Raw genomic sequence first — 13051 nt, forward strand, 5'->3', positions numbered from 1 at the left:
TTTAAGTTCCCGCGGATAACTCTGGCCATATCAGGGCAAAAATAGTGTGGCGTTCCACGCTGTACCGTGACTACCTTGACCCTTTCTACTCCATGCAGCATAGAAAGTTTAAGCAAGCCGCAGAAGAATGATTTCTCCCATCATGCAAGATGTAAAGAAATGTAAATTGATCACGCTTTCGTTACCCCTACAAACACATTGCACTGTACACGTATATTCCACCATACGCTCTAAGCTAAGCGTCCGCCGCGCCACGGAAAATCGTGGCGCCAGCCATAGGAACTAGTTGTGCGAGTCCGCTCGGTTTTCGATTGCTATTCGTACGCTTTCAATCGTCACCTTGCATCGCTGACGCCGCACCTGAACTGATAACTGCGAAAAGTAATGCCGTACCGCCCAATCTGGTGCGTCCTTGGGTGTACAAAAACGTATGATAGTGCCGGGTATGGGGAAAACAAAGGTCCCTGGTTGTGTGGGCAGAAAAATGGTCCCCCAGGCTCCTGCGCGCCCAAAAATACAAGGGTGTGGTTGCCGATAACTGATGAAACACGTCACAGCCGATCGAGTTTTACCATTCGCTCTCCCCATTTGTTGAAAAAGGAGGTATAGACCTTTTCTCGTATGTTTTGATAATAAAATGTGCACGCGAATGTAATTGCTTTTATTTTCGCCATTGAATGACGTGCTGCTTTTATTTTTCATAAACATCGATGTCAATTAAGAAACCTGTGTCCCCCAATTTTAACAAATCAGGGGGCTTAATCGCTTCATTGTTGTTACGGTCGTTACAAGCTAACGAGTGGCGGGAAATTCAAAAAGGTGGGCACGTGACACATTGCGCGTGACGTGTACCACGGCCTTCACGTATCGCGCGAAGAGTGCCGTGCACGTGTTGTATCACATGCCCACCTTTTTAAATTTCCCGCCACTCGTTAGCTTGTAACGACCGTAACGACGATGAAGCGATTAAGCCCCCAGGAGGGCGAATGATAGCATTTGTCGGCTGTGATTAGTTTCATCGAGTTTCCAGAGTGACTGCTCTATTTTTGTGCACACGGAACCACGTTGGACCATTATTTCCGCCCACGCAACCAGGGACCATTTTTTTTCGGGACCCGACAACGCCCCACGGGGTACAAGGTTCTAGAGTTTCCCGCCAAATCCACACGAAGTGGACATGAGAAGAAAATTAATGTCAGCCGTCAAACGTACACGTGTCACAAAATAAGCTATTTTTGTGTACACGGAACCCCGTTGGACCATTATTTCCGCCCACGCAACCAGGGACCTTTTTTTTTCGGGACCCGACAACGCCCCACGGGGTACAAGGTTCTAGAGTTTCCCGCCAAATCCACACGAAGTGGACATGAGAAGAAAATTAATGTCAGCCGTCAAACGTACACGTGTCACAAAATAAGCTATTTTTGTGTACACAGAACCCCGTTGGACCATTGTTTCCGCCCACGAAACCAGGGACTATTTTTTTCGGGACCCGAGAACGCCCCACGGGGTACAAGGTTCTAGAGTTTCCCGCCAAATCCACACGAAGTGGACATGAGAAGAAAATTAATGTCAGCCGTCAAACGTACACGTGTCACAAAATAAGCTATTTTTGTGTACACGGAACCCCGTTGGACAATTGTTTCCGCCACGCAACCAGGGACCATTTTTTTCGGGACCCGAGAACGCCCCACGGGGTACAAGGTTCTAGAGTTTCCCGCCAAATCCACACGAAGTGGACATGAGAAGAAAATTAATGTCAGCCGTCAAACGTACACGTGTCACAAAATAAGCTATTTTTGTGTACACGGAACCCCGTTGGACCATTGTTTCCGCCCACGAAACCAGGGACTATTTTTTTCGGGACCCGAGAACGCCCCACGGGGTACAAGGTTCTAGAGTTTCCCGCCAAATCCACACGAAGTGGACATGAGAAGAAAATTAATGTCAGCCGTCAAACGTACACGTGTCACAAAATAAGCTATTTTTGTGTACACGGAACCCCGTTGGACCATTGTTTCCGCCCACGAAACCAGGGACCATTTTTTTCGGGACCCGAGAACGCCACACGGGGTACAAGGTTCTAGAGTTTCCCGCCAAATCCACACGAAGTGGACATGAGAAGAAAATTAATGTCAGCCGTCAAACGTACACGTGTCACAAAATAAGCTATTTTTGTGTACACGGAACCCCGTTCGAGCATTGTTTCCGCCACGCAACCAGGGACCATTTTTTTGGGACCCGAGAACGCCCCACGGGGTACAAGGTTCTAGAGTTTCCCGCCAAATCCACACGAAGTGGACATGAGAAGAAAATTAATGTCAGCCGTCAAACGTACATGTGTCACAAAATAAGCTATTTTTGTGTACACAGAACCCCGTTGGACCATTGTTTCTGCCACGCAACCAGGGACCATTTTTTTCGGGACCCGAGAACGCCCCACGGGGTACAAGGCTCTAGAGTTTCCCGCCAAATCCACACGAAGTGGACATGAGAAGAAAATTAATGTCAGCCGTCAAACGTACACGTGTCACAAAATAAGCTATTTTTGTGTACACGGAACCCCGTTGGACCATTGTTTCCGCCCACGAAACCAAGGACTATTTTTTTCGGGACCCGAGAACGCCTCACGGTTCTAGAGTTTCCCGCCAAATCCACACGAAGTGGACATGAGAAGAAAATTAATGTCAGCCGTCAAACGTACACGTGTCACAAAATAAGCTATTTTTGTGTACACAGAACCCCGTTGGACCATTGTTTCCGCCACGCAACCAGGGACAATTTTTTTCGGGACACGAGAACGCCCCACGGGGTACAAGGCTCTAGAGTTTCCCGCCAAATCCACACGAAGTGAACATGAGAAGAAAATTAATGTCTGCCGTCAAACGTACACGTGTCACATAATAAGCTATTTTTGTGTACAAGGAACCCCGTTGGACCATTTTTTCCGCCACGCAACCAGGGACCATTTTTTTCGGGACCCGAGAACGCCCCACGGGGTACAAGGTTCTAGAGTTTCCCGCCAAATCCACACGAAGTGGACATGAGAAAAAAATTAATGTCAGCTGTCAAACGTACACGTGTCACAAAATAAGCTATTTTTGTGTACACGGAACCCCGTTCGAACATTGTTTCCGCCACGCAACCAGGGACCATTTTTTTCGGGACCCGAGAACGCCCCACGGTTCTAGAGTTTCCCGCCAAATCCACACGAAGTGGACATGAGAAGAAAATTAATGTCAGCCGTCAAACGTACACGTGTCACAAAATAAGCTATTTTTGTGTACACAGAACCCTGTTGGACCATTGTTTCCGCCACGCAACCAGGGACAATTTTTTTCGGGACACGAGAACGCCCCAAGGGGTACAAGGCTCTAGAGTTTCCCGCCAAATCCACACGAAGTGGACATGAGAAGAAAATTAATGTCAGCCGTCAAACGTACACGTGTCACAAAATAAGCTATTTTTGTGTACAAGGAACCCCGTTGGACCATTGTTTCCGCCACGCAACCACGGACCATTTTTTTCGGGACCCGAGAACGCCCCACGGGGTACAAGGTTCTAGAGTTTCCCGCCAAATCCACACGAAGTGGACATGAGAAGAAAATTAATGTCAGCCGTCAAACGTACATGTGTCACAAAATAAGCTATTTTTGTGTACACGGAACCCCGTTGGACCATTGTTTCCGCCCACGAAACGAAGGACTATTTTTTTCGGGACCCGAGAACGCCACATGGGGTACAAGGTTCTACAGTTTCCCGCCAAATCCACACGAAGTGGACATGAGAAGAAAATTAATGTCAGCTGTCAAACGTACACGTGTCACAAAATAAGCTATTTTTGTGTACACAGAACCCCGTTGGACCATTGTTTCCGCCACGCAACCAGGGACCATTTTTTTCGGGACCCGAGAACGCCACATGGGGTACAAGGTTCTACAGTTTCCCGCCAAATCCACACGAAGTGGACATGAGAAGAAAATTAATGTCAGCTGTCAAACGTACACGTGTCACAAAATAAGCTATTTTTGTGTACACGGAACCCCGTTGGACCATTGTTTCCGCCCACGAAACCAGGGACTATTTTTTTCGGGACCCGAGAACGCCCCACGGGGTACAAGGTTCTAGAGTTTCCCGCCAAATCCACACGAAGTGGACATGAGAAGAAAATTAATGTCAGCCGTCAAACGTACACGTGTCACAAAATAAGCTATTTTTGTGTACAGAGAACCTCGTTCGAACATTGTTTCCGCCACGCAACCAGGGACCATTTTTTTCGGGACCCGAGAACGCCCCACGGGGTACAAGGTTCTAGAGTTTCCCGCCAAATCCACACGAAGTGGACATGAGAAGAAAATTAATGTCAGCCGTCAAACGTACACGTGTCACAAAATAAGCTATTTTTGTGTACAGAGAACCTCGTTCGAACATTGTTTCCGCCACGCAACCAGGGACCATTTTTTTCGGGACCCGAGAACGCCCCACGGGGTACAAGGCTCTAGAGTTTCCCGCCAAATCCACACGAAGTGGACATGAGAAGAAAATTAATGTCTGCCGTCAAACGTACACGTGTCACAAAATAAGCTATTTTTGTGTACAAGGAACCCCGTTGGACCATTGTTTCCGCCACGCAACCAGGGACCATTTTTTTCGGGACCCGAGAACGCCCCACGGGGTACAAGGTTCTAGAGTTTCCTGCCAAATCCACACGAAGTGGACATGAAAAGAAAATTAATGTCAGCCGTCAAACGTACACGTGTCACAAAATAAGCTATTTTTGTGTACACGGAACCCCGTTGGACCATTGTTTCCGCCCACGAAACCAGGGACTATTTTTTCGGGACCCGAGAACGCCCCACGGAGTACAAGGTTCTAGAGTTTCCCGCCAAATCCACACGAAGTGGACATGAGAAGAAAATTAATGTCAGCCGTCAAACGTACACGTGTCACAAAATAAGCTATTTTTGTGTACACGGAACCCCGTTCGAACATTGTTTCCGCCACGCAACCAGGGACCATTTTTTTCGGGACCCGAGAACGCCCCACGGGGTACAAGGCTCTAGAGTTTCCCGCCAAATCCACACGAAGTGGACATGAGAAGAAAATTAATGTCAGCCGTCAAACGTACACGTGTCACAAAATAAGCTATTTTTGTGTACACGGAACCCCGTTCGAACATTGTTTCCGCCACGCAACCAGGGACCATTTTTTTCGGGACCCGAGAACGCCCCACGGGGTACAAGGCTCTAGAGTTTCCCGCCAAATCCACACGAAGTGGACATGAGAAGAAAATTAATGTCACCGTCAAACGTACACGTGTCACAAAATAAGCTATTTTTGTGTACACTGAACCCCGTTCCAACATTGTTTCCGCCACGCAACCAGGGACCATTTTTTTTCGGGACCCGAGAACGCCCCACGGGGTACAAGGCTCTAGAGTTTCCCGCCAAATCCACACGAAGTGGACATGAGAAGAAAATTAATGTCAGCCGTCAAACGTACACGTGTCACAAAATAAGCTATTTTTGTGTACACGGAACCCCGTTGGACCATTGTTTCCGCCCACGAAACCAGGGACTATTTTTTTCGGGACCCGAGAACGCCCCACGGGGTACAAGGTTCTAGAGTTTCCCGCCAAATCCACACAAAGTAGACATGAGAAGAAAATTAATGTCAGCCGTCAAACGTACACGTGTCACAAAATAAGCTATTTTTGTGTACACGGAACCCCGTTCGAACATTGTTTCCGCCACGCAACCAGGGACCATTTTTTTGGGGACCCGAGAACGCCCCACGGGGTACAAGGCTCTAGAGTTTCCCGCCAAATCCACACGAAGTGGACATGAGAAGAAAATTGATGTCAGCCGTCAAACGTACACGTGTCACAAAATAAGCTATTTTTGTGTACAAGGAACCCCGTTGGACCATTGTTTCCGCCCACGAAACCAATGACTATTTTTTTCGGGACCCGAGAACGCCCCACGGGGTACAAGGCTCTAGAGTTTCCCGCCAAATCAACACGAAGTGGACATGAGAAGAAAATTAATGTCAGCCGTCAAACGTACACGTGTCACAAAATAAGCTATTTTTGTGTACAAGGAACCCCGTTGGACCATTGTTTCCGCCACGCAACCAGGGACCATTTTTTTCGGGACCCGAGAACGCCCCACGGGGTACAAGGTTCTAGAGTTTCCCGCCAAATCCACACGAAGTGGACATGAGAAGAAAATTAATGTCAGCCGTCAAACGTACATGTGTCACAAAATAAGCTATTTTTGTGTACACGGAACCCCGTTGGACCATTGTTTCCGCCCCCGAAACGAAGGACTATTTTTTTCGGGACCCGAGAACGCCCCACGGTTCTAGAGTTTCCCGCCAAATCCACACGAAGTGGACATGAGAAGAAAATTAATGTCAGCCGTCAAATGTACACGTGTCACAAAATAAGCTATTTTTGTGTACACAGAACCCCGTTGGACCATTGTTTCCGCCACGCAACCAGGGACCATTTTTTTCGGGACCCGAGAACGCCACACGGGGTACAAGGTTCTAGAGTTTCCCGCCAAATCCACACGAAGTGGACATGAGAAGAAAATTAATGTCAGCCGTCAAACGTACACGTGTCACAAAATAAGCTATTTTTGTGTACACGGAACCCCGTTGGACCATTGTTTCCGCCCACGAAACCAGGGACTATTTTTTTCGGGACCCGAGAACGCCCCACGGGGTACAAGGTTCTAGAGTTTCCCGCCAAATCCACACGAAGTGGACATGAGAAGAAAATTAATGTCAGCCGTCAAACGTACACGTGTCACAAAATAAGCTATTTTTGTGTACGCGGAACCCCGTTCGAACATTGTTTCCGCCACGCAACCAGGGACCATTTTTTTCGGGACCCGAGAACGCCCCACGGGGTACAAGGCTCTAGAGTTTCCCGCCAAATCCACACGAAGTGGACATGAGAAGAAAATTAATGTTGGCCGTCAAACGTACACGTGTCACAAAATAAGCTATTTTTGTGTACACAGAACCCCGTTGGACCATTGTTTCCGCCCACGAAACCAAGGACTATTTTTTTCGGGACCCGAGAACGCCCCACGGTTCTAGAGTTTCCCGCCAAATCCACACGAAGTGGACATCAGAAGAAAATTAATGTCAGCCGTCAAACGTACACGTGTCACAAAATAAGCTATTTTTGTGTACACAGAACCCCGTTGGACCATTGTTTCCGCCACGCAACCAGGGACAATTTTTTTCGGGACACGAGAACGCCCCACGGGGTACAAGGCTCTAGAGTTTCCCGCCCAATCCACACGAAGTGGACATGAGAAGAAAATTAATGTCTGCCGTCAAACGTACACGTGTCACATAATAAGCTATTTTTGTGTACACAGAACCCCGTTGGACCATTGTTTCCGCCACGCAACCAGGGACAATTTTTTTCGGGACACGAGAACGCCCAACGGGGTACAAGGCTCTAGAGTTTCCCGCCAAATCCACACGAAGTGGACATGAGAAGAAAATTAATGTCTGCCGTCAAACGTACACGTGTCACATAAGCAGCTATTTTTGTGTACACGGAACCCCGTTGGACCATTGTTTCCGCCCACGAAACCAAGGACTATTTTTTTCGGGACCCGAGAACGCCCCACGGTTCTAGAGTTTCCCGCCAAATCCACACGAAGTGGACATGAGAAGAAAATTAATGTCAGCCGTCAAACGTACACGTGTCACAAAATAAGCTATTTTTGTGTACACAGAACCCCGTTGGACCATTGTTTCCGCCACGCAACCAGGGACAATTTTTTTCGGGACACGAGAACGCCCCACGGGGTACAAGGCTCTAGAGTTTCCCGCCCAATCCACACGAAGTGGACATGAGAAGAAAATTAATGTCTGCCGTCAAACGTACACGTGTCACATAATAAGCTATTTTTGTGTACAAGGAACCCCGTTGGACCATTTTTTCCGCCACGCAACCAGGGACCATTTTTTTCGGGACCCGAGAACGCCCCACGGGGTACAAGGTTCTAGAGTTTCCCGCCAAATCCACACGAAGTGGACATGAGAACAAAATTAATGTCAGCCGTCAAACGTACACGTGTCACAAAATAAGCTATTTTTGTGTACACGGAACCCCGTTGGACCATTGTTTCCGCCCACGAAACCAAGGACTATTTTTTTCGGGACCCGAGAACGCCCCACGGTTCTAGAGTTTCCCGCCAAATCCACACGAAGTGGACATGAGAAGAAAATTAATGTCTGCCGTCAAACGTACACGTGTCACATAATAAGCTATTTTTGTGTACAAGGAACCCCGTTGGACCATTGTTTCCGCCACGCAACCAGGGACCATTTTTTTCGGGACCCGAGAACGCCCCACGGGGTACAAGGTTCTAGAGTTTCCCGCCAAATCCACACGAAGTGGACATGAGAAGAAAATTAATGTCAGCCGTCAAACGTACACGTGTCAGAAAATAAGCTATTTTTGTGTACACGGAACCCCGTTCGAACATTGTTTCCGCCACTCAACCAGGGACCATTTTTTTTCGGGACCCGAGAACGCCCCACGGGGTACAAGGTTCTAGAGTTTCCCGCTAAATCCACACGAAGTGGACATGAGAAGAAAATTAATGTCTGCCGTCAAACGTACACGTGTCACAAAATAAGCTATTTTTGTGTACAAGGAACCCCGTTGGACCATTGTTTCCGCCACGCAACCAGGGACCATTTTTTTCGGGACCCGAGAACGCCCCACGGGGTACAAGGTTCTAGAGTTTCCCGCCAAATCCACACGAAGTGGACATGAGAAGAAAATTAATGTCTGCCGTCAAACGTACACGTGTCACAAAATAAGCTATTTTTGTGTACAAGGAACCCCGTTGGACCATTGTTTCCGCCACGCAACCAGGGATCATTTTTTTCGGGACCCGAGAACGCCCCACGGGGTACAAGGTTCTAGAGTTTCCCGCCAAATCCACACGAAGTGGACATGAGAAGAAAATTAATTATTGGAAAAGAAAACTTTTATTGGAAAGCCCTGACAGACAAGAGAAAGAAAGATACCTTGTAAACAGTCGATTTATTATGGAACTTCCCAAATAGCACAATGCACTGAAAGTCGAGTGCAATAGGGGTGGAAGGTATGTGTTTCATCAGTGTTCTTTAGTTTCACGAATCTGTTCAAGGCCTTCCACCAACCCGTCCACCCCTATTGCACTTGATTTTCAGTACATTTCGGGTCAGTGGTGACCAGCTGATAAACAATTCACGCTGACATTGATGATGATTGATTGATTGATTGCAATCCAAATTCAACTCACTCCACTGGCACATACAAGAGTATTAATACCGAAACTACCTCAGTGTGTCGCTAAGAGAGCAGTCGTCCACCCCTCTGAGGCAGTGAACTGGCCTCATTTCGCCAGTTCCCGCTGGCCGCTAGGGTGTCGTGCAGAGATGAAAGTACACAGCTCGCGTGTTCCGTAAACTTTTCTCGTGACCTGTACGTGCCGAAATATGCCCGAGTATTTACCGCGGCACGATATGCAAGGGCAAAACACCCCCGGGAACCTTTGTCGCGAATTTAAGTTTTCGCGAATCACTCCTCAAAGCAGTTTCGTTCGAAAACGCGAAAATATTTTCCACGCGAAAAAAAAAAACAAAAAAAAAAACTTCTACAGTAATAATATATGTACAAGTTCCTCGGCCTGATATTTGCCGGAGCGCGTTTTGCCGTCACGCGCGTAACGTATTGGTGTGCACGAGTTCTACGGTTGTGCATTAGAGTGCCACAGTATTTTTATGAAAGTTCCACGTTATGTTCCTTATTTTGTGATCGAGGTATCGTATATCATATTTTATCACCGAGTCAAAAACGGAACATAAACAAGGTCCCATGACTTGAAGATGACTTTTCGTGTGATGTGGAGCCAGGACACGAGCGAACTCTTGCTTGTGGTTTTAAAAAAAAATGTGCCAACCTTGCGCGAACTTAGTGGAGCAATGTGGCCAGACGTGTGGCAGATCGCGCAAACCATGACGGCGCACTTCTCAAAACTTAGAAATCAACTTTATGATACTTCACAAGTAGAAGCAACACTTTGAGAGAACACAGTGTACATACATGGATTTCAATGACATAAGTACATTAGAGTTCCCAATACTACAGGCTGAGGAAACCTGAGCGATGGGCGACAAAGAAAAACAAACACGCCATGGTTGTGTCGCCCATCGCGGAGGCTTGATCAAGCTGAGGTTACTCCAACAGCTAGTCTGCATCTGCGTCATATTATGTATAGGTCCTGAAGACACGTGACTTATTCCGTTGTTTGGTCTGGCAACCCAGGAGTGTCCGAAGGGGAATTCAGGAGGAATGAAATCGATACTTTGCAGATGCGGACGTATAAAGAAGGAATAAGGAACGATTGATTGATTGATTGATCGAATGGTGAAGGCAAAAATGTAGATGCTAGTCCCAAAGCAGTCAAGATTTGCTAGTCCAGCACGCATTATTCGGGACTCGTTTATCAGTAAAATAAATTTGTCTTTTAAACTTTATTTTCTGCGAGTTTATTGGCACGTCGTAGATACAGACCATCGACTTTGGAAAATTTACTTTTAAAGTTAGATTTGTGAGATCAATTTTTCAATTCAGTCTATCTTTACATTGGTTACTTCAGCGTCGTCCCATTGTTCCTATTATGGGTTCTGTATCAAGGTCGACTTCCGTATCGCTTTACGAAGGAACCTGTGACGTCAGCAGACATTTCTTTTGTTCTCTATCTTGGCAGGGAGGCGCAAGACTCCCATTTTGAACAGATCAGAAGACGAAATAGGATTCTGAATGACAGAAGGACAGAACTTACCTTATTCGATGTTATAGAAGTGTACATGCGTCGCAGTTCCCCTGGGTGCCCTTGGTTGGATGAGAGAGTGTCGTCAAATGGCTCAACGAATACCTGCTATGCCAAAGTAAAAAATAAAGAAATCAATGAATGGGAATGCGAGCGTGACCAAGGTCACAGGGACCAACTATGCTATGTGGCTCACCGCAACATCGCACCATGGAGCCTATAGTAGTATTAGAGTCTCACATACCTTTGTTGGACATCACGTGATGTTTGTCCAAGTACCCCGCGGATCACGTGTCAGTCTTTGGACCCTGCACTGATGGTTTCCTGGTTCGTTGTCATGGGCTTTCCAAGGTCAGACCAATGTCCCTCCTGTAACGTGCCACGTGACTTACAAACTGCCCTGATGATCTGCCATCGTTAGAGAAGACACGTGACGTCACAAGCGTGGCGGAAAGCGTCTTGTCTCAAATTCCATATAAGGCCCACTCCATGCTTTGTAATTACATACTTCACTTGACGTGCCAAGGTGTATGTGGTAGAAAGCATGCTACGAAACGATGATTGGTGGACGGTCGAGGTTCACTTTAAGATAAGGGATAATACCGAAACTAACATAGTGGTTAGCATGATCGCTTCGCCACGCCGAGACTGGGAGGTGACACGGGTTCGAATCCTGTCACCGGCTGTGCTGTCTGAGGTCTTCCCTGGGTTTTCCGAAGACTCAGATCAATGTCCCCCACAGTTCCCCCTGAAGTCGGCCCAGGACGCACATTAACCCTCCTGTCCCCAACTCCTTCCTGCTGTCCTCTCTCCATTTGTTCACGTCTGTACGCCGCTCATAGTCACAGTGTCTTCGCGGCGCTCACACGGAATTCAAATAAAAAATATATAAAAGATAACAACTGCGCTAAGTATTCTGGCAACAAAAGACTTTCATAAGGTCATGCTCATCAACTGTAAAAGATCTCATAAACTGTCCATAATCTTTTAAATGCCCCCCTCCCATGTCTGTAATATTCTAGAGCTTTAATTCCTCCTAAAACAACCGCTAATAGCCATCTTGTTGGTAGACGCATCCTTCACGTTGACATTACGTTTATATTTTTCACGAATGACCGTTAGAATTGTAATATCATACACTTGACAAACTGCACAAATATAAAAATGTGTATTATAATATGCTAGAGGAGAAAATGATTATATATTACAATATCTTATCCCCTATGTGAGAAACACACAGTCGCCCCACGGTGACTAAGAAAGAGATAACGTTCGAGAGGGTACTTCACGTGATGCCTTCATGGGTTCTTATCAGTTGTTTTTCTGCCTGCGGACCACCCAAGGTGACCTTTCCTAGCGAGGACATCATTAAACTTACACTTTATTTAACGAACTATGAGAAAAAGCCGACAGCAATTGTTCAGAAAGACACCACCAGACACGAGAAGGGATGGCAAGTGAGATTGTTCCCCACTGCGGATGCTACACATCGCGTGAGACGATAAGAGGGCAATGATGGGCGAACTACGCAGATATTTAGGGATACTAGCATCAATGACGAACATTCGAATTAACCGTAACGCACACCCAGAAAAAAGAAAAAGAAAAGGCAGACGGCACAAATAGGTGGGAATTCTTAGCGATCATCGGTGAGAGTGACGCTTTATATTAATCCAAGGAGAAGCAAGGGCACGCTTCGGTGATCTCTAGGGAACTTAAGTAACACTTTCCGGACGCAGCGTAGGTTATGTACTATGACGACTCAGCTTAATACATAATGATCCCCATAGGAGTTAGTGGGTCAGCAAAGATAGACACAAGAAAATCCCGCTTCTAAAAATACGCTATGCAGTTCATAAAAAAAACAATTTACAAGCACAGTGAGAACAGTAAAAATAATGGCAACCACACATTCAAACGCTACAACGCAGCATAAATAATAGTGAAAAATATTCGCATTGGGGATCTCACCTTACACTGGACTTCCAGTGATGTTCAGTTGAAGAGATGGATATCCATCGATCACCTGGCGGAGTCTGAAGCGACGCATATGGGAAAGCTGCTTATGTGGAAGGCTGATAAGGCGTTATCTTTCACCGCGCCTTTGTTTGTCGTGTGAGTAAGTGTCACCTCCTGGTGTGGGAATGTGGGTTTAGAGTAAGACTGAAGGAATAGAGTTACACCACTAAGTGCAA

At 46.7% G+C, this 13051-nt stretch overlaps 1 protein-coding gene across 3 annotated transcripts in view; it reads right to left on the reverse strand.

Annotated features, from left to right (window-relative positions):
• LOC135374326 (uncharacterized) overlaps positions 1–12933 on the reverse strand; it is an 82879-nt gene extending 69946 nt beyond the window's left edge. For 2 of the 3 annotated variants that reach the window (XR_010416844.1, XM_064607305.1), the window contains exons 1-3: positions 12828–12933; positions 11101–11225; positions 10869–10964 (exon numbers count right to left, since the gene is read on the reverse strand). The gene's annotated coding sequence lies outside the window, so the exon portion shown is untranslated. The remainder of the gene's footprint in view (positions 1–10868; positions 10965–11100; positions 11226–12827) is intronic. The other variant, XM_064607307.1, reaches the window with a different exon arrangement.
• Between the last annotated feature and the right edge of the window lie 118 nt (positions 12934–13051).

This window comes from Ornithodoros turicata, unplaced genomic scaffold (genome assembly GCF_037126465.1).
Source record: "Ornithodoros turicata isolate Travis unplaced genomic scaffold, ASM3712646v1 Chromosome53, whole genome shotgun sequence".
Lineage (NCBI taxonomy): Eukaryota > Metazoa > Arthropoda > Arachnida > Ixodida > Argasidae > Ornithodoros > Ornithodoros turicata.